Source organism: Anolis carolinensis, chromosome 2, assembly GCF_035594765.1.
Source record: "Anolis carolinensis isolate JA03-04 chromosome 2, rAnoCar3.1.pri, whole genome shotgun sequence".
NCBI lineage: Eukaryota > Metazoa > Chordata > Lepidosauria > Squamata > Dactyloidae > Anolis > Anolis carolinensis.
In genome coordinates, this window is record NC_085842.1 from 159,593,131 (window position 1) to 159,616,213 (window position 23,083).

General features: G+C 43.8%; 1 protein-coding gene across 1 annotated transcript in view; it reads left to right on the forward strand.

Moving 5' to 3' along the window:
• asic1 (acid sensing ion channel subunit 1) overlaps window positions 1–23,083 on the forward strand; it is a 248,702-nt gene that overhangs the window by 145,938 nt on the left and 79,681 nt on the right. The gene's annotated exons all lie outside the window — the stretch shown is intronic.

The window sequence follows — 23,083 nt, forward strand, 5'->3', positions numbered from 1 at the left end:
TGGAGCTGGTTCAGAGAAGGCAATTAGGATGGAAAAGAAAACATGTAAGGAAAGGCTGAAGGAGGTGGGAATATTGGCCTTGGTGAAACAAAGACTCAGGGCTGCCATAACTGCATTCTTCAACTACCTGCCACAGAGAGGGAAATGCAGGTTGTCCCAAAGAGTATAACTAGGTCTAAGGGTTGTAAGTGACAGGAGAGTGAATTTTAACTGAAGAGTAAAAGGAATGTATTGACAGGAAGAGCAGTTAGACAATGAAGCCAATTGCCTAGAGACGTGGTTGGTTTCCTTCTCTGGAGGTCTTCAAAAGAGGCTGGACAGCTACCTGTTCTTGATGCTCTACTGCAGTGGTTCTCAATCTGTGGGTCCACAGATGTTTTGGCCTTCAACTCCCAGAAATCCTAACAGCTGGTAAACTGGCTGGGATTTCTGGAAGTTGTAGGCCAAAACACCTGGGGACTCACAGGTTGAGAACTACTGCCCTACTGGAAATCCTGCATTGAGCAGTTGGACTCATGAGGACCTTTTCAACTCTTTGATTTTGTGATACCATTACTATGTGCCTAGATCTACCAAAATATTCCCCTTTACAAGCCACATTAGAATGAGTGAGAACTGTGAAATAAAACCAAAGTAAATGTTCCAGTAACAGACAGCTTCTATCAGAAATTTTCTCAGTACAGAACATTTGTCCATATAGCTCACACTATGCATGTGCCTTTCTCTAGCATGGATGTCTGCAATGTGCGCAAAGCAGCACTTTCAGCACTAGTTCTCTCTGGACAGATCCAAAATGCCCCAGCTTCCAGAGAGCTGTGTTTGGATCTGGCACAGCAGGATTTGGCCCCGATTGCAGTCCTTGATTCATGATATGGCATTAGATAATCTGTTCTCTCTTTCTCGATCGTTCTCTCTCTTTCACTGCCTCACTTCCCCATCTGAAAATAGTCTATTTGAGATGCACAATAAGGCTCATTAGGCTGCCCCCTCAAAAATTGAAAGTGCTTTATAAATAGCTGGTAATAGTCATGGCACCACTTCTGTTTTCCGATGGCAAACACAGGGGCTGTGCAAGTATCCATTCTTTCAGGGTGCTTTCTAAAGGGGAGGAAGCCATCACTGCCTCTTGTCAGTTTTACACAACACACAAGTGATGCTATAGAATGAGAGAGGGTTGGGGAGACCAAGAACCTGATTCAAACAAGAGCAATAGTTCCCTGACAAAGGGCTCACCCAAACCCATCTTATAAATGCCTCCATCAGTGGCGAACTCACACACACACACACACCTCCTGAGACAGTGTATTCTGGCGTTGAACAGCTTTTACTATTAGCAAGCATTTGATGGTTTCTTCATCCAGCTGCCTATTTATGAATCAAAAGCATCACAGTTGTGATCGTGTTTTTCATCTTCATATTGATTGCAGCAGGCACAGCAGTATTTTGCTGTTACCACATCTGTGTCTGTCTTGTTGCAATACCTTATAGGTATGTTCAGTATTCAAAATACAAAATTAATTAAGCTAACATGCCTGTCAGAGAAGAGCCAAGTGCACGGAAATGTGTGTGCCTGTGAGATTAACTTAACAGCGTAGATATAAGATAAAGTGCATGGACTCGCATGGTCCTTTATTTATGTGTTTGCAAAAGCGCATAAATATGTACTTTGGGATGCATCATGTGTTGCCTTAAGTACCTGTGCGGAAAGGTACAGGAGGAAAGCCTATGAGATGATGAGCGAACCCAATGCCTTGCAGGTGACAGGGAGGCAGTGCCACCTTGTGGGCACTGGAGGAAAGGAGCCCCACATTGGAAACAGGACATTAATTAAGGTTCTTCAAGAGAGGTTTGGGGTACAATGGTCACACTTTATTCACTATCTTTTTACAGGATGGGGTTTAGAAATGGGGAGGCACACAATGCCATTTGGAATCAAAAATCTCATGTTTCCCCTGATGTTCCCCCCCTCCATCTTCCACATATTGTTGAAAGACCTAATGGAAAACACCCTATGTAAGGTTCAGGAAAATCACCTTTTACTACTGCAACTCTCAGGCTCCCAGAGGTTGAATTGTCCCTTTCCTGCAAATACAGCTGTGCCCCACCTGCTAATGTGGATTGATTATAAGCACAATGAATACGAGAGACAATATGATGGTCTGAGTATCGGACTACAATTCTGGAGGCCAGGGATTAAATCCCTGCTCATTTGTGGACTCTCCCTAGGTGACCTTGGGCAAACCACACTTTCTCAGCCTCTGAACAAAGCTCACCAAGAAAACCCAGTGATACATTTGCCTTAGCATAATTATAGCATGAGGTTTTCTACAGAAAATTTGTTCAGAGGTTTGCCATTGTGAGAGAGTGTGACTTGCCCAAGATCATGCAGAGAAATTCCATAGCCAGGCAGGGATTCAAACCCTGGTGTCCAGAGTCATAGTCCAATGCTCAAACCAAGTTGGAAATGAGTGGAAGGCACACAATTATGATGATACACTTAGGGATAGAAAGTCCATTGTGATTCCATGTACCAGTGGTTCTCAGCCTGAATTCCCCGGATGTTTTTGGCCTTCAACTCTCAGAAATCCTAACAGCTGGTAAACTGCCTGGGATTTCTGGGAGTTGAAGGCCAAAAACATCTGGGGAACTGAGGTTGAGAACCACTGTTGCCAACAAAAGTATGAGAATTTCATACCACTGCAAGCCTCTATAAAGAAGAACTCTAAGAATATAGCAACAGCCTTGCTGGGTCAGACCAATCTGTCCAGCATACTCTAGCCGCTATGGCCAGATGGATGCCCCAATGGGAAGCCCACCTGCAGTACCAATTGCCAAGAGCTGCCCTCCAGTAGGACCAGCAGTGTCAGGCAGTTTCCTCAGGCAGCTGATTTGGGGCAGTGTGCTGTTAGCTCTTGACGTTGTTATCGATATATTTTTAGTTTGCAAGAAGGGAAGTTGAACTTGAAAGCCTTTCTGCCTCAGGTGCCAAGATGAGACTGTACATCTTAACAGGGGACAGTAGGGATGTATTTGTTTATATGCCTCAGGCAGCAAAATGCCTAAGGTTAGCCCTGTTCTCCAGAAACTGGTTTTCAGAGATGCATTGCTTCTGCTTTTCCTGAAACAGACAGCTATACATGAAGTCTTTGACGGGCATGAGTGGTCCTACTCATGCAAGAAGAGCCTTAAGCACCATAAGACAGTGATGGCTGGTGAACGCCTTCTAACCCGTTGCTTCTGCCTGGCTCTTGATCCCAGATCACTCATCATGAATCCATCTATTCTGTTATGCTCGCTCTCACTTTCTCTCTGTGTGTCTCATTGGAGCTATCAATCAAAACAGAGTCACAGCTTCTTCTGTTCGTATTACGTTGGGGTTGTCCATTTATTGGCTATATTTCGTTTCATCTTATTTTACTCTTGTTTTGCTGCCTTGCTTTTGTTGTTCCCATTTATTGATTTGTAGTCTGGGGTTTGTTGTGTAGAGTTTATGATTATGATGGTCTTTACTTTGATTTGATATGGAGATAAAACCAGGACACCAGGTGTTAAAATGAAATGCTGAAATGTTGCCTGAGGTGTCTTCATCCATGAAGCGAAATTGCCTGTTTTGTAACAGATCACATATCCAGCCACAGTGAAGTTATGCATCAGAAGTGCTCCTTGGGAGCGTCTTTTGCTTGTTTTGAAGAGGATGTTTGAGATGAGCAATCATCCATCCCAACTCCTTGCTTAGAGGCTCTATAGGTTTTTTCCTGTTCATTACAGAAGGATGATGGGATGGATGGCCCATCTCTACACAAGAACATTGTCAGGTTTCATAGGACTTTTTTTTTAAGATGGTGCTTCCCCAGACCTTGGATCTCCTTATCCATTTTGAGACTGGGACCTGAGACATATGACACAATGACCATTAAAAAGATAATTCCTCTGAGCATGCACAGAACTCTTTCCTTACTCTCCTGTTAAACCAGTGGTTCCCATCCTTTTTTTGACCAGGGACCACTCTCCAAGGGTTTAAAAATCGTTTTTGGTCAACTTTAGATTCAGTTTGGTTATTTGCGGTTATTTGCGGTGCTGATCCAAAAAATTGGATAGACCACGTCAGCTCTAGCTTCTGATACAGAACATGTGCCATCCAGTAGTTGTCACCTGCTCACCCACGGAAAACCATATTTAATAATCTAGAGTTGATGTGGTCTATCCAATGCACCTTTATGAATCAGCACCCCAAATAACCCCAGGAACAGGCATAAAAACAAAGACACTGAAGTACCCCCGTTTCCAGGTGCCACATGGAACAGCTCCAGGGGGAGGGAAGGAGAAACAGCAGTCAGGAGATCTGTTGTCGCGCCTCTCCCCTCCTGACATCCCTGTTGCCTCAGCACTATAAGAGGATTTCACGAGACCAATCACTTTCATTGCAACTGTGTAGTGATGATGAGACCGTGGCCCATGCTTTAGTTCTGCGGAGCCACTGGTGGTCCACGGACCACAGGTTGTGAACCACTGTGTTAAACAGATACAGTCAGCTTTGATATTGCTGGAGCAGAGGCAGAAATTCCTTGGCCCTCCAGATGTTGTTGGACTGCACCTCCCAACAGCCCAAGCTAGCACAACCAGTGGTGAAAGATTATGGGAGCTGCAGTCCAATGACATCCAGAGGGATTACAAACCTGATGTCAGACTCTGCCCTTCCTGGAAGGACTCTGTCTTTTTCTCTTTGAAGAAAAAGAAAGAAAGATTAGCTTTCCCACTCCTGAAACCCAAGGGGCTCTCTGCACAGGCTACCTGACCCTGTCATCTAAGACCAAGGCAGGATGAAAGAGTTCTGTGCTGCTCAGCAGATCTTGGCCGTGTTAACCTGTGAGACGCCAGTATCTTCCAGCCAGGATTCTGGGAGGCATAGTCCCAAAAGATATAATTTGTCTAAGTTTTGCTTCTGAGGCGTCATCATTGCTGAATCTGAGTCGTGGCAGTGCCCTGTCAGATATCCATCAACAGATCAGACTTCTAATGACTCCAGGTTGTCGCTTGCTCACATCCAGATCGATTGAGGCTCCTGAGGGGAGGCAGGAAGAAACTCGCTGCTCCGTGGTACAGATTAGAGCCCAGCTAGCTCTGAGCATGCTGTGGGGAAACCAGGAAATTGATGCTTTGCTTGAGCTCTGCTTTCTCTGAGAAGAGCGTCTTGTACTTTCCCTGCTCCCCAGTCAAGGATCAAGGAAGACTCACACACACACACTGTGAAGACTTGATGTGATGACAGGGATGGAATCTTTTTGGATCCCACCTCTGCCACCAAATTGCGAAGGATTCAACTTCTACCTCTATGTATCCTACTTTTCAATGTTGTCGCTGCCACCACCTTTGAAAGATGCTTTGCTCAAATAATAAGCAACAATTGAAGAAACAGTAACTTGTTTATTTATAGCACAAAGCTTGATGGTTGCAAGAATGTTATATCTTGAGGTGAACAATGTTACTTCTGTACAGTAAGTGTTGCAAGATTTCTCAATAGTTTCTCTGAGCTTAGTATGGTATCAACTTTATATGACTTGTTTCTTTCAGTTAGGAATACTGTCCTTCTTTAACTTAGTTGATCTGTACCCGATCAAACTTGGATTGGGGAGTTTAACTGGTTAACCCTAGTCCTCCTTGACTTAGGGATATAGCCTCAGCTCTTTAGTTATTCCTACTAAAGGCTCAGCAACTTTAATTTTAGCCCTTCTCCGCTAAAACTCTCTAGCTGCTCAACTTCCTCCCACAATCTCTTTTTTTCGATCACCCTCCTTTCTCACTGAACAGAACCAACTGCTCTGCTCAACCGACAAACTCCAACTGCCCAATTCCAACTGCTAAATTTTTTTCTAAGGCTTCCACCAGCAAGGTGAAGCCACGCCCCTTTTCCTGGCCATGCCTTAGAGGCTCCCAGCTTCTGTATAAGAATAGCTGAAATATATAACCTTAAACAGTCAACCTAAACATAGCAATCATGAATAAAACACAATGATCATGACATCTTTACACACACAAACACACACATCATAATAACCTTCCTGCCTGTGAGCTCCCACACCTGTTTGGTTTTGCAGAGTCGGGCATCTTCCACGTCTTTTACCACTTATCTCATTTCTTTATCTGTGATACTAGTGGAAAGCACTCCAGTGTTCTTTAAAAGCTCACAACAAATGCAGGCTCTGTTTAAGCCTTCCCAACATGGATCCATTCAGCAGGTTTGGCCTTCCACTTGCATCTCCCTTTCTGTTTGGCCATGGTGGTGGGCAACGATAGGAACTCTTGGCCAGGGCATCTGGCAGGTATGCTGTTCATGTAGTCGGGTACCAAGTCACATCCTGTTGCAAGGAAGGCACCTCCTTAGGCATGCAGGAGGGGAAAATATGCCACTGTGCTTGCTGGAGGTTACATGCTACCAGTACAATGCAGATTCATGGGCACAGGTGGACAACTAGACATTTCATTACATATGTACAGGTATTACCACTAAGCTGCAGTTCCCCCTTAAATATAAAGTGCCTACAGCGCAAACTATCTGCAAGTTGGAATAGATGAATGTCAGAAGCATCCTGCTAAATCCAACCCAGGGACTTTCTAGTAAAGGCCAAGGATATGCTTCTGAGATATCCACAGCCAGGATGTTAATGCACTTCCACCTTCCTGCTGTCCCGTCCCCCAGCGATTGGAATAACTTCCAATCATACTGGGTTTGATCCTGGAAGTAATCTGTCACCATCATCCTGTAGCCAGTCACCATGTTTGTCTCCCATCTGTGACCAAGCATGTACACAGTCTGTGATTCTCACAGAGAAGGGGATCTTTTAACCTTGGAAGCTGTGCCTTTTCAAAAAGTTGACCCAATGACATGCATTAACTCTGCACAAATGAAGGTTTAATATATTCAGCGCATGAAACTATACAGTGGTCACTTGGGGGAAATTTCAGAGTACATGAATTCTAATATGAGGTTAAGGCAAAGCACACAAAAGATCTGGAAGGTTGTTTTCAACCAGGTACTGGGTTAATTTTTTTTAAAAAAAATCTTAGAGGAGAATACACAGTTCTAGCCTTGGACAACATCACGACTCCCCTTTCATCACAGATCTGCTTTTGTCAGAGGCTGCATTGATTTTATTTTGAGACTGATCTATCATATGTTCTCACAGTTCCTTCCCTCTCTTGGATGCAACACAATCCATGTTGCAAGCACACTGCAAAAATCATTGGACTGCAGTAATAAGAATTGAACAGTAGGGAAAGGACTGGGGAAAGCATGATCTGAATGGAGCCAAGGGTGAAAATGCCACTTTCTCTGACATAAAATTGTTCTATTTCAAAGGCCCCATCACAAAAAAATAGTCCGGTGTTACTGATGTGCACAATTTTTTTCTGACACTGCAAAATTATAGCTTTATGATTACACTTCAGTTGCCTAGGCTGCATCCCTGGAACCTCAGGACCCCATAGGATGTTGCCATGGTAGTTTAAGAGGAATCATAGTGCTATAACTATAGGGTGTGAAAGAGCCCCAGTCCCAGATCACTTTGCCTTTAGGAGCTATATAACAATTATAAGTTCAAAAAATAAAATTTTCCCCATCTTCATCATCCCAAATCTAGGGGAGTGTTCCCTGTTGAATATCTTCATCTTCTGCATTTGTTAAAAGTATGAAAAAGACATGTGGTGAATTTGTTTAGAGGATTCCCTGGCACCCTCCCTGCTTTGCTTGATAACTAGCATCAGAGGTGCAGTGCTGCAGCTCCCAACAGCCCTGCAAAATGCCGAGTCAGGTGTTCCCTTGCAAATTTTGGCCAGTTCTGCAACTCTGTTCAAAGCCCTGGCTCAATTTGTGGCTGTGTGTCTATTTTTAGTCCTTTCCTTCTCCCTCTGTGCCCCAAAATAATAACACTGCTTTACCTGAATGAGGGTAAAAATAGCCCGTAATCAGGGAAAGTGAGAGGGAATTCAGGGACATTGGCTCTTGAGTTGCAGACTGCATTCTTAACTCCAACTCCTGAAACGGAGATAAATGCAGAGTAGGCGTTCCAGCCTGAACCTCGCAGCTGGACCGTTTATCTAATTACTAAGATCTTTGACATTACTCACTTTGACTCAGTGTGTATTACTGGGGTATTCAGTGTGGAGGGTGGCTAACCGTACTATTAGGCAATGTGTGAAACAACCACCTCAAGTGGCAACTGCTGGGAGACGCATCAGCCCTAGATATTTCTTCTGAGTCCTATGCCTTCCTAAGCAGGGAAGGAAGCTTTTCAGAGTCTGGGCCATCTTTTGATGACCTTTGTCCCTCTGCACGGCCTAATTCTTCCTATAGTCTTCACATCCCTGGCAAAAGAAATACTTATGATTTGTACCTGTGACCATAATATTATGTAACAAAGTTTGAAACATTTTCTGTTCCTGGTTTGAAAGTGTTGTTTCCCTTTTAATTGTGTGGTGCTTATTTTGAAAGTACAGTAGAGTCTCGCTTATCCAACGTGAACGGGCTGGCAGAACATTGGATAAGCGAATATGTTGGATAATAAGGAGAGATTAAGGAAAAGCCTATTAAACATCAAATTAGGTTATGATTTTACAAACTAAGCACCAAAACATCATGTTATACAACAAATTTGACAACAAAAGTAATTCAATACGCAGTAATGCTATGTAGTAATTACTGTATTTACGAATTTAGCACCAAAATATCACGATGTATTGAAAACATTGACTACAAAAATGTGTTGGATAATCCAGAACGTTGGATAAGCGAGTGTTGCATAAGTGAGACTCTACTGTAGTTGTTATACTCAAGAACTTAATTTTTGTGGATGCCACAAACTGTGTTGAATTGGATGAGAGACTCTATGAGATATTCATTGAAAAACTATAACAAAATGTGCTGCAGGATGTTCCGCAAAAACAAAGTTTTTTTAGTTTAATAAACTTCTTCCATTTGTTATGATAGAATCAATTAGGAAATGGCATTTATAAGCCATGAATAAAAAATGTGTTACATAGTGTATTGCGAATCAATGTCAATGTTGTGTCAGTTTGATTCCAAAGGTTTCAGTCCATGCGCCATTGTGGTCTTTCTCATATACTTCTATTTATAGCTCTCTAGGCCCTAGGTCATTTAACCTTCTAGACCAGTGGTTCAGAAACCGTGGTCCCCAGATGTTTTTGGCCTTCAACTCCCAGAAATCCTAACAGCTGGTAAACTGGCTGGGATTTCTGGGAGTTGTAGGCCAAACATATCTGGGTACCTCATGGTTGAGAACCACTGTTCTAGACTGAATGTTGTTTATGTTCTTAAGGATACTAACAATGTTGTGAATTCTGCCAATGGGCATCAAACGTTAAGTTCATGTTTGAAATTCACATTGGAAAGGTAATTAATTGTTATTGGTGGTGATGTTTTGAAACAATTACTAATTGTATCACCTGCTCACTTGCTTGTCACCTACAATTGCTTTCGGTTTGATAAGAGAATGGCATATAAACCTGGAAAATCTGCATTCAAAATGCCTCTGAAAATGATAGAAAAGCTAACTTTTTTTTTCATGTCAGGAGCAACCAGAGTTGCTTCTGGAGTGAGAGAATTGGCTATCAGCAAGGACATTGCCCAGGGGACGCACAGATGTTTTGATGTTTTACCATCCTTGTGGGAGGCTTCTCTCATGTCCCCGCACGGAGCTGGAGCTGAAAGAGGGAGCTCATCCGCGCTCTCCCCGGGTGGGATTCGAACCTGGCAGCCTTCAGGTCAGCAACCCAACCTTCAAGTCACAAGGCTTTTATCTCCTAGGCCACCGGAGACTCCAGAAAAGGTAACTTAGAAAATTTTCTAAGAAAAGGTAACTTAGAAAATGTGTTGTTGAAGGCTTTCATGGTTGGAATCACTGGATTGCTGTGAGTAGAGAATGCTTCTGGAAAATAGCCAGACAGCCTGAAAAACTCACATTAACCCAGTAACTTAGAAAACATTGCTCATTGCACCCATTTTAATGTCTTTCCCACCAGAGTTAGCTTTTAAATGTAACTTTAATTGCTCCTGCATTGCTGCAAAAAATGTGTAACATTTTACAGGTAACAGCATTACTCATATGGCATCACTTCCAAACTTTGGCTATGTTGTACTTACCAATTTGTCATTGGTGTGCTATTTTCACTGGAAAGTGCCATACTTGACCCATTAGTGTATAGTGTCAAATCACTGCTGAAGTAAAGCACCACCCTTTCCACTTTCAAGTGAATGGAGAATTCACTTACTTCCGTGCTCAGTGGGAAGCATTACATTACAGCCACTGACATTCTTTTCAGCTTAGTAGTAAAGTAGAGGGAAATGCATTCTTTTAATAAACCCCCTTTTGAGTGATTATGCAAGCAATCCCTGAGTGCTTTTACTGTAGAAGTTAACACATGCTGTTTGAAAAGGTCAGTGCAAATACACCAAGTTTTCAGGAAAGAAGCAATCACGGATTCTGCTTCAGACCCAAGCCCTACCCATCCCAAATGGCAAGCCCTCATTAAAACATGGTTCTTGTGTGTCTGCGTGTCAGTTCTGATTTGTGATGACCCTAGGGTGAACCTATCATGAGATTTTCTTGGGAAGATTTGCTCACGGGAGATTTTGCCTTTGTATTCCTCTGAGGCTAGAAGGCTACATGCAAAAAATGCATTGAGTAGGGGCTTGGACTCTTTGAACTGGATGGGTCACGAGGCCCCTTCCAACTTTGAATCTATGATGTGGAGAGGGCAATTTGTTCAAATTTACCCTATAGTTTCCATGGCTGAGTGAAGATTTTAACCCCAGTCTAACACTCAGTTTAGAGATAGATGGATCCAGACCATATTATTACTGTTATTGTTGTGTGCCTTCAGTATGTTCAAGTTAGGTAAACCTCATGGGTTTTCTTGGCAAGATTTATTCAGAGGGGAGTTACCATTGCCTCTATCTGAAACTGAGAGTGTGTGACTTGCTCAAGGTCACCTAATGGGTTTCCATGACTGAGACCTAGCTAATAAGCAGTCTTTAGAGTCACCGTCCAATGCTCAAGCCCATTACAATGGCTTTCAGACCGTACAGAACCATATCAGGTTTTTTAATGGCACCTCAAAGGATGCTGGCACTTCATACTTATCAAATTTGTCAAAGGAGAGAAATACAGCAGATAGTTGTATTTTAAATTTATAAAATATCATCAATACCCTGAAGGCATCAGACCCTATCTGATCTTCATAAGCTAAGCAGGGTCAGATCTGGTTACTATTTGGAAGGGACACTACCAGACAGTGCAGGATTTGCCATTGTGCTGAGGTGTGCTTAAGCACAGGGCCCATCTTCCTACCAAAAATGTTTATGATGGATTTTGTTTATGTGGTGCAATTCTAAATATGAAAGGGTTCTGTTTCGGAGGGATTCCAGACATAATGATAGAGTTGACAGTCTGTGGGAGTGTAACACAAAGCAGGCGGTGTAGGCCTACCGGGCCTCCCTCCTTTGAACTTTTGGAGAACCATCAGACCTCTATAAAGTAATATAAACCCCAAAGTAGCCCCTGCCCCAAAGGCATTTGATGTCAGGAGTAGGGGCAATGGAGAAATGGGAGGAAGGGAGAGAGCAAAGTATAAAAAGAGGCTTTTTGCTTTGCTTCTCCTGGCCTCTGCCCTCCTGACCAGCACTGGTTAGCCACAGATGTCACAAAGAAGAAGTGCCAGCCTAGAGTGGCCTGACCTTAACCATTAACACAAAATTGAAAAGTCCCTTGGCTAGTCCAGGTCAAGCTTCACAAAGTCACCTTAACATAGATCCCACAGGAAAGTGAAGCAGACGGGGTGGAAGTGGGGTGGGAGAGTGAGAGAGAGAGCTCTAGTGTCAACAGAGCTGCTTCTGCTCTTGGCTGCCATAACTAGAGCCATATTAACAAAACCAAGGATGTGGAAGTAGAAGGATGCAGGTAGAAAGAAGAGATGTTAAAATGAAGAACCAAGATAGAGGAAGCCCAAGCAAAGAAGTATATCAGCCTCCCTCCACCTCACACACACACCATGGTCACTGTCACCACTGCCAGCCATTATAGCTGTGTTGCCCCAAATAAGTTTGCAGGATGAATCAAGGAGAATGTGATTCACTCAGAGAAGCTGGGGAGAAGGGAATTCACTATGCAGGTCAAGGAATGAGGCACACTTGACTCTCCTACATCCAGTGTTTTTGACTGGCATCTCTCATAAGCAAAACTTGTGGTCAGGGATGATAGGAATTGCAGTCCAATATCACCAGGAAGACAACATGCTCATAAAGTAAGGATCCTAAAAATGGTGAAATGGCTTTGAAAAGGATCGTTGCTAGAGATAGGATGGATCCTGGATAGAATCCGGAATCCTAAATATTACTCCCAATTAGATAAGACACCCACTAGATCATTTATTGAATGAAAAGTCAACATGTAGGAACTATAGAGCAGCTTGTGCAGCCCTCCAGACCCCATGATGTGCCCATCACTGCAGACGAACAACTAAGAACTGATAGGTTAAACAATAGGATGGCAGGTTCAATCGACATAAGAGTGGAAGAGACAAAGTGAGGAAAAGACCAACTCAAAGAGGAGTGTAAGAGCCAGGGCATCCCAGGGAGGATGCAAGATCTATGTCTTCCTCTCCATTCCTATAAGCCTGCCTTCTGAGTCCAGACACTGAGTGCCAGAAGGAAGCAGTAATTCTCTGTTGCCGCTGCTGCTGTTGATGGTAATGTTGCTGCTGGTCCGTGAGCCTGAGCCGAGCCATGTGTCAAGCAAGCAGCCCGCTTGTGATGGAGTGTTCTCATTACAGCTATGCCCTCCCCAGCCTCTGAAGACTTTCCCCAACTTCAATTACTTCAAGTTTCCAGACATTGCTTCCTTCTGTCTCCTGAAGCATGTGCATTTGGCTTAATGCAACACTCACTACCACACGAGCTATTAAGATGCCCCAGAGGTGCTCACCTTAATGCGTCAGTGAGGTCCACTGTACTGCAAGCTGCGGGCGCTGTGGCTGGAATTGGAACAAAAGCATTTCAGGGAACATGAGAGCTCAATGCAGACTTTCAGCGTGCTGTAAGAACAGCAATGCCCCCCCGCCCCCCAAGAAGGGCAAACAGAGACACCTCCGTGCTGCGGGTGAGGAGAGAGAGAGAGAGAGTAAATGAGCGAGTGAGTGAGAATGAAAGAAGAAGAAAAGAAAATATAGGTTCCCTATGAAGATTAAGAGGAAGAGGGAAAATGTGTGAGGAAGATCAGGATGGAGAAGCCCAGGGATGCACTAAATTATGTTCTAAGGGATAGTCACACTACAGAGGCATCACAGGACACACCCAATCCCAAAGGAATATTTCAGGCACATGCTGAGTTTATCTTAAAGATAGAAAGAGATGACTGACTTAGATGTCTCTGTTGTCACTCAGCATTGTGGTAGGTCCAGCTTTGTGCTTGAGAAGGTGCCTGCCTCAGGCAGAGCACACTGATGCATGATTGCTGGCAATAAGCAAATCCTGTCCCTTGAGCTCCTTTGAGTGACCCCGCTTCCTCTGATGTTCTAGAGAAGGATGTTATCCTATCTTTGGAAGATTTGACTTAAGTGCACATGGAATGGCAGGGCTGAGGGGCTATCTTAACTTTTACCTCAGGCAAAAAGGTGGCATGGGCTGCTCTGGTTTGGATAGAACCAGGCAATCTTTCTCCTCAACCATTTTTGACAGATGTCTGGGATGGTGGCCGAGAGCAACTGGTGGCTTCAGTTTGGGTTTAAGACCAAATTGTAATGGAGCCCTTTAATATAATATAATATAATATACTTTATTTATATTCCGTTCTATCTCCCCGAGGGGACTCAAAGTGGATTACAGGTACACATATGGCAAATATTCAATGCCTTTATACAATTGACAGAGACAGACAGTACATAAATAGAGGCAAGGTTTCTCTCTTTTCATCTCCAACTGTGCTTGACTCGGCCATGGGGAGGTGCTATTGTTTCATTTTCCAGGCCGAGGAGCCTATTGTCCATGGACTCCTTTCCTGGTCAGATTTTTCCTAGCATGTTTTTCAGGGCGCCTTTTACCTCCCCACCAAAGCGGTACATTTTTATCTACTTACATTATTGTTTTTGAACTGCTAGGTGAAGAGAAGCTGGGCTAACCTCAGGAGCTCACCCCGACCCGTGCTTGAACTACCAACCTTCCGGTCATCAGGATCTTCTATAGCAGGCTGTGCTAGCCTGGCCCTAAGATGCCAAACTTATTTGTGCCTCTTGGCCCAATGTCTTGGGTAGTTGGTTTAAAGTTAAAACTAATACCCAGAATGTATTCCTCCCCCCTCCCCTGAACCAGAAGCTATAACCATCACTGAGGTTGGAGTTCGACAAGGCATGAAGTTTTCTTGCTGGAACAGCCAAACTAATTGTCCTTTCATCTCCTATGCCCACTTGGCCCTGGCTTATGATGATGCCCTGCTAACTTAGCTGCTGAATTCATGATATACGAGGGTTATCCAGAAAGTAGATTACGTTTTGGAATTAAAAATGAACAAAATATTGGAGAAAACATTTACCATATGCAGTTGAAAGCCACACCCAAATACCACATCTCACGTAGTCACCATTCAAATCTAGGTACTTACCATAACGATGAATGAGCTTTGCAACTCCTTCCCCACTAAATTCTGCCGCTGGCGTCCTCAACCACTTGTTTCCAACAATAGGGGCGTGGCTGGCAACGCAGCTTTTGGCGACTCTGCACAGCTGTGGGAAGGAGTGATTGGCTGGTTGAGGACACAAGTGGCAGAATTTAGTGGGGAAGGAATTGCAAAGCTCATTCATCGCTATGGTAAGTGCCTAGATTTGAATGGTGACTACGTGAGATGTGGTATTTGGGTGTGGCTTTCAATTGCATATGGTAAATGTTTTCTCCTATACTTTTTTCATTTTTAATTCCAAAACGTAATCTATTTTCTGGATAGCCCTCGTATAAACAACATAAGGATGATGATGATTATTATTATTATTATTATTAATCCATAATAAATAAATTATACAAAACACACACAACTAACATTAATACAAAATATAGAATAAATCAGTTAAGCAATTAGTCATAGATTTTTATACCTTTAATCACTATGTGCACCCACCACCCATGGGACCAACATGAGGTTTTGATTTGATTTATGCTACACCCATCCTAACAGAAATCCAAGGCAACTAATAGTCTACAAAGAAATACTGTTACATTACAAATGGCAAATACCTAGAACCAAAAGGTATAAATATTTAAAAGTCACAGATTAAAATACAATATGAGAAAACCATGACTCTGAGAACCATTTTTAAAACTTGCTTATTTCCTGAAAGGCTATATTACTGGCTGAAAGGCAAGAATGTGGGGGACAGCCTCACCCCAAATAGACAGGGGGTGCCATAACCAAGGTTGGAAAGGCTCCGTGAAAACGTTGGTGGGATATTTAGAACTAAGCCTGGGAACTGAGGTACAGTGAGACTTGATGGCAAAGTTATAGATCATGAGGAGAATGAGCTCAGAAGCCACTTCATCCCAGGTCGATGCCTTTGCCAGTTTCGCCCAGTATTATCTGTTCTGACTGGCAGTGGCACCCCAAGACCTCAATTAGGGGATTTTTCCCTATCACTTCTGACTAGATGTGACTAAACCTGGCAGCTTCACCAAGATGTTTTGCTGACCCACGACACAACGGCACCCCCTTCCTGTAGCAGCACACTCCATGCAGAGAAGTAGACCAACTGGCACCAGAGATTCAGGGTGCCTGCATGTGTGAGATCGTATTAGAATTTGTGCAAGCAAGTGATTGGTACAAAGCATCTCCAAAGTACATTTTCCTCATAAATGTCTTGATGTACACACATTCATGTACACAAACAGGAACACACTTCTTCTCACTTCCCATTTGTTCATTTGTCTGACACTTCTGTGCCATTCTTTCAAATAGCAAGGTGACTCACATTCGAAAACATTAAACAGAAAATAATAATTAAAATCACAAATGAGACCCAGTTTTAAAAAAGCATAGAAAACAGGAACAACCATAAAATATTCATCTTCCAAATGCCTTCTAAAATACCAGGATATTTGACAACTACAAACTGGAGTGGAGGAAAAACAGCTCTAGCTTTCTTCGGGGATGCCATTTTATCGTTGGGGGCGCAACTGTAGTAAAAGCCCTGTTTTGCAGTTGATGCTCTGGCTTTCTTTACTGAAGAACCAAAGCAAAGTCACTTCCAGAAATATAGCCAGCAGAAGGGAATATATTTCCTAAGGGAGGATTGGGGAATTGGTAGCCCTCCAAATGCTATTCCTGTCACAATTGACCACATTTGTTAGAGCTGACAGAAGCTGGGATCCAAAAGCATCGAGAGAGCTACAGATTCCCCATTCTTGCTCTAAGGTGTGTAGGACTCAGGCAGTGAAGAGCTTTAAGGGTAAATAGCAGCAGTTCTTTGAATTGGTCCCAAAAGCTAAACAGTTGCTGCAGTGGCAACAAAACAGACTCCTTTTATGCTCACCTTTGGCTCACATGGCATCTATTAGAAGGTAAGCAGTCACTTTGAATACTAGATAAAACTTCTGAATCTGCTCCAGAGATAGTACCACATAAGGTCAATTCTCAAAGTCACTTGAAAGAAAAAAGACATAGATTAGAATAATGAGATCTCTAGGGAACAAGATCAAATGGGTCTCCATTCTGTTTGTCAAGACTCAGACTCTGTAGCAGCTGTGTTGCATTTTCCTCTTGTTGCCCCAGCACAGACACTGTAGGGCTGAGACTGTAGGGCAGTGTTGTAGTGGGACCAAGGCTGACATGGCAGAGTGCTGGAGCTCCTTTAATAAGCAGGGCATTGATATAATCTGCCACCACCATCGCCACCCTGCCCTGCCACTATATTAGCTGCAGTTCTTGCAGTAAGTGGATTTTCCAAATAACAATGTGTTTCTGTATGTACACAGACCAGAGCCTGGGCAAATTACTTTGCTTTATTGATTGGGGGAGTCTGGAAGTTGCAATCCAAAAATAACCCAAAATAGACTCCACTCAAACATTTGGAAGAAGTTCTTGGAACTGTTCAGCAGTGGAATGGCTTGCCTTGGAGCGTAGTGGAGCCTCCATTCTTGGAAGGCTTAAAACAGATTGGGTGGCTATTTCTCAAGTGTGTTTTCATTGCATCTTCCTGGGGGTTGGGCTAGCTGCCTCCTTCTTCCCTTTCATTGTTCATGATTCACGCACATATAGATAAAAGGTAAAGGTTTTCCCCTGACATTAAGTCTAGTTGTGTCTGACTCTGGGGGTTGGTGCTCATCTCCACATCTAAGCCAAAGAGCCGGTGTTGTCCATAGACACCTCCAAGGTCATGTGGCCGACATGACTGCATGGAGTGCCGTTACCTTCCCGCAGAAGTGGTATCTATTGATCTACTCACATCTGCATGTTTTCGAACTGCTAGGTTGGCAGATGCTGGGGCTAACAGCAGGAGCTCACCCTGCTCCTCAGATTCAAACCACCAACCTTTTGGTCAGCAAGTTCAGCAGCTTAGTGGTTTAACCTGCTGCGCCATAGGGGGCTCCAGACACACATACCATACACCTATGTGTGTATCAGAACAACTGCCTGGATTTGGGAGAGTGTAACTGTGTGGACTACCTAAAAAGCATCACATTTTACCACTACATAACGGCGCTCCATGCAGTCATGCCAGCCACATGACCTTGGAGGTGTCTACGGACAACACCAGCTCTTCGGCTTAGAAATGGAGATGAGCACCAACCCCCAGAGTCAGACAGGACTGGACTTAATGTCAGGGGAAAACCTTTACTTTTACTACTTGTTCCAGAATTATCACCTTTCTTGCCACCTCCTCAAACTTAAATGCAGAGCCAATCTGTAGATTTTATCTGGCACTAACATTTACACTTCCTCACTTCCTTGTTGAAATCGGCATATCAAATTTCCATTAAGGGCATTTTCCTTTGGTCAGTTGGCAACCCCAAATAATAGGATTGCTAATAACTTGCCTTCAGCCTTGTTTGGTTTGCTTTACTTCAGTTGATATCCTCCTCTCTGTTCCAAGTGCCCTACATCACCTCTAGAAACATAACAATGGATTCACAGATTTACTCAGTTCGTTCAAAGAACAGTGTTTCTTGCTGGAAAAGCATTGAAGTTTCTATTGCCTGCATTTGAAACAGGAATGGAGCAATCATCGGGCAATGTTTTTGCAAGGTCTTAGGACTCTGAGCAGTCAGTCTTCCCCCTGCAAGACACTGAATGGGCTCTATCTATTGTGTTGTTTTTTGAAAGAGATCTCAAATCCCTATCTCTCCCTTCTTTTAGGCCAAAGGGGTTAGATGAACATCATTCACTTTTTGAGAGCTAGCAGACAACAGAAAGAAAGCCATCACTTTCAGATGGTGTCTTCTTATTATGGGCTGACAGTCAGACACAGATTCATACTGGGAGAACTCTAAGCCCTGGAACAGAGTTAATAAATTCAGTGAAGCTTGGTGTTGTTGTATGTCTTTCGGGCTGTGTGGCCATGTTCCAGAAGCATTCTCTCCTGACGTTTCGCCCACATCTATGGCAGGCATCCTCAGAGGTTGTGAGGTATGGAGAAAACTAAGCAAAGAGGTTAATATATATCTGTGGAAAGTCTAGGGTCAGTCAGTGAAAGTCAGTGAAGCTTCTTCGGATATATCTGTTTGGTCAGAGGCCTAAAATACATTTAGCTGGTATGGTTTGGAGAATTTCTACTGACAGCTAGTGGCTTCTATGTCAGTAGAGTGATAAGTCTGCCTCACATTTTAGTCCAAACACAATGCATTTGTCCATGGTGCTGATTCTATTTTGCAAATAGGCTTCAGAAACTTAGATAGTTTCTTGGAAGTTCGTACTAAAACTCAGTGCAGATTCATTTCCCTGTTGAGATTTTTTTTATCGTGTCAGAAGCTAATTGAGAATATACTGCAAGTCGCTTCTGGCATGAGAGAATCGGCCCTCTACAAAGACGTTGCCAGGGGACACCCGGATGTGTTACCATCCTGTGGGAGGCTTCTCTCATGTCCCCGCATGGGAAGCTGGGTCTGACAGATGGGAGCTCACCCCTTCTCATGTATTCGAACTACTGACCTTCAGGTCTTCAGGTCAGCAGTTCAGCCGGCACAAGGGTTTAGCCCATTGCGCCACCGCAGCTCCTACTGTTGAGATACCAACTGCCATGATAGAGAGGTTCAAGCATGTTATTTCATTGGCAAAGGGAAAAGTCAACAGTCTCCCACTTATGATCAGAGGTGGACCATGGCCCCCAAGATAATTTCCAAACAGAATGGGTATTCTTATCTCTCTGGCCAGAAACATCTATGGAAAACATGAAAATCCTCTATGACATATTTATCATGCTGTCTTCTGTTTAAAACACTGTAATCTAGATACTATGGGAAACCAAGTACATTTGTGCATTCACTGGTTTGCTTCCATTTTCAGCTTTTGCTGCTCTAGTAAGTGCCTTGATCCAAACCAGGGCGTAACTAGGGCTGAGACTTATAAAACATTTTTAGTATATCTGGTGCTTGCTGCTTTAGCTTTAACAGGCATATCCCCTGTTGATGATAGATGTATTTCACAGCAAACATAGAGCCCCCTCCCCCCAGTTCCTTCTGTTTCTGTCTCACTTTCGCACATATACACACACACAGGCATCTTTCTCTACTCTCAAATGAAGTACTGATAAGGAGGAAGCAGTTGGTATGGAAACTACTGACTTTCAATAAAGGCTTGAAGATCATTTTCTTCCTCCCTCCCTCCCTCCCTCCCTCCCTCCTTCCCTCCCTCTCTCTCTCTCTCTCTCTCTCTCTCTCTCTCTCTTTCTTTTTTTCTCTTGATGTCCAAGTGGATTTTAAGGGTTTGTTTCAAGAAATCAGATGAGATTACCCGTTTTACCTTGTATGCTTTATAAAAACCATTTAAATTATATATCTATATATATAAAAGAGTGATGGCATCACGGCGATGGACAAAACAACAAATCTACAGCTCCCCCAAACTCTAAAATTGGCAACGCAATCCATCATCCCCGCCTCCAGTAAGATACAACATAATCAAACAAAAAACACAATCACAACACCAAAAAAACACAACAGGCAATCTGCGCACGCGCAGAAACACAGTCCTCCCAACTCTTTCCGCGCGCGCACACACACACAGAACCGTTCCCCTCCCTCCCTCTCTTGCACCTCCTCCACCGCCGAAGCCAGGGACTCTGCAGGAGAAGGCACATCTCCGCCTCACGAGGCTGAGCTCCCCATCCTCGAATCGGGAGTTCTACTCCAAAACACCCGGAGGGCCTAAGCCGACCCTTCCCTGCCCTCACCTCTCGCCTGGAAAACAAAAAGGTCCCTCCCTCGGGACCTCCTGGTTTTTGGCGCCAACACTGTCATTGCCGCGCCAGGCACTTCTGGGAAAGGGAGTCCTGCCTCTCTCCCTCTGTGTGGAGGGGCAGCCTTTCCCACCCCTTTCTCTTCCTCTCGGGCCTGCAGCGGCGGACGAGCACCACGTTGCCCGCCTTCCTGGCCCGGTTCCCCTCCTCCTCCTCGCCGCTGCTCAGGCCTCCTCCTGTCCTCCGTGGGAAGAACATGGAGGCCGGCATCGGGAAGCGCGGAGGCGGGGAGGAAGGAAGCCGCGACGCCCCAGGCCTGCGCCTCCACTGGAGCCCGCTCTTGCCTGGCCTACAACCCACCACCACACCGGCGCCACCTCCGGTAGGAGGGGAAGGGCCGGGATTGAGGGGCAAAGGGGAAGGGCAGACCTCACCCCGCCACGCCTCCCGCCTGGCCCCTGAGCACGTACAGAGCGCCTTCTCCTCTTCTCTTATTTACCCTTTTCCAGGGCCCGGGGGATGGCGCAAACGCCTTCCTTGCAAAATTATAAATATACAGTAGAATCTCACTTATCCAACATAAACATCCCAGCACAACATTGCATAACTGAATATGTTGGATAATAAGAACGGATTCAGGAAATCCCAATTAAACATCAAATTAGGGAATCATTATACAAATTAACCACCAAAACATCATGTTATACAACAAATTTGACAGAAAAAGTATCACAATTTAAAACACTGAATACACAAAAATTGACTACTACAACGCAGACTACATTGGATAATCCAGAACATTGCATTACCAAATGTTGGATAACTGAGATTCTACTGTAAGATGAAATAATTACTGTGGTGCAGTAATACACAACAATATAATCTCTACAATCACAACACTAAATAAACAACACCACTCTGAAAACGGGAATTCCAGACAGGAAACAATCAGGGCCAGCTAACACCTCCCAACAAAGTATTCCCATCGCCAAAGTCTGGGAAATCCTCTGTTTTCTGAGGGTCACAGACAGTAGAAGCACATAAAATATCACACACAACACCACTCTGAAAACAAGGAAATTCCAGAGAGGAAACAATCACGGCCAGCTAACACCTCCCAACAAAAAATTCACTCAGGGAGGAAACAGCCAGGCTTTCAAGCTACAAGGTCATTACATGCTAATCATTTTTCCTAATTGCAGCATTCATACTTCCCTCCAACAGACAAAAACAATCAAAAATATTGTATATTCACAACCTTACGAAAATAATACCCCTGATGGTGCAGCGTGTTAAAGCGCTGAGCTGCTAAACTTCTGGACCGAAAGGTTGCAGGTTTGAATTCGAGGAACAGACAGAGCCCCCACTGTTAGCCCCAACTTCTCCCAACCCTAAAGTTCAAAAACATTAAAATGAGAGTAGATGAATAGGTACCACTCCAGCGGAAAGGTTACGGTACTCCATGCAGTCATACCACATGACCTTGGAGGAGTCTACGGACAACGCCAGCTCTTCAAGCTTACAAATAGAGATAACCACTAACCCCCAAAGTCGGACACGACTGGACTTAATGTCAGGGGAAAACGTTTACTCTTTACCTTAACTACCACCAATTCCTCAATACTTTATTTCCCATACCACCAGACTTCGCCACAGCAACGCGTGGCCGGGCACAGCTAGTGTTGTTATATGCCACAAATCCGGACTAACACAACATGTGGAAGATGTTTTTCCTATCAAGAGCAGACATCTTTATTGGGGCTTCTCAGGGCTCTTCTACACTGCCATGTAAAATCCACATTATTTGCTTTGAACTGGATTATATGGCAATGTAGACTAAAATAATCCAGTTCAAAGCAGATAATATGGATTTTTCTGCTTTGAGAACCTGGATTTTCTAGCAGTGTAGAAGGGGCCTCAGTTTCTCAGAATAAGGATCGCCATGGGATATGCATGACATAAACTCTCCTTGTCTTATTCTGTCCATCTCAGTTGTGGTTAACTTTTCAGCCCTTCACGTGTTTTCAAGGCATTATAGAAAGTGGTAAGGGATCATGGGAGCTGTGGTTTCAAATTTCTGGAGCACATCACCTGACACACCATTTGTGGATAATGTATAGGTAAAGATAATGGTTTTTCCCTGACGTTATGTCCAGGGCAGCCCCCAATGGTGCAGTGGGTTAAACCCTTGTGCCAGCAGGACTGCTGACTTAAAGGCTGGGTTGCTGACCTGAAGATTGCAGGTTCGAATCCAACTCGGGGAGAGTGAGAGAGCTTCCTCTATCAGCTCCAGCTCCATGCGGGAACATGAGAGAAACCTCCCACAAGGATGGTAAAAACATCAAAACATTCAGGCATCCCCTGGTCAACGTCCTTGCAGATGGCCAATTCTCTCACACCAGAAGCGACTTACAGTTTCTCAAGTTGCTCCTGACACACACACAAAAACCAAAAAAAAAAACAGGGCAGCCCTGAAAAAGGCATGCCATATATATAGATATATATTGATATAGATAGACACACTCAGACTTACATAAACAGAGAGATTTAGTGAAAGGAAGCAATACAAATATAATACTAATATAATACAATTGTAAAAATGAGTTATTCAAAACGAAATACAAAAACCAATGGAGTACAA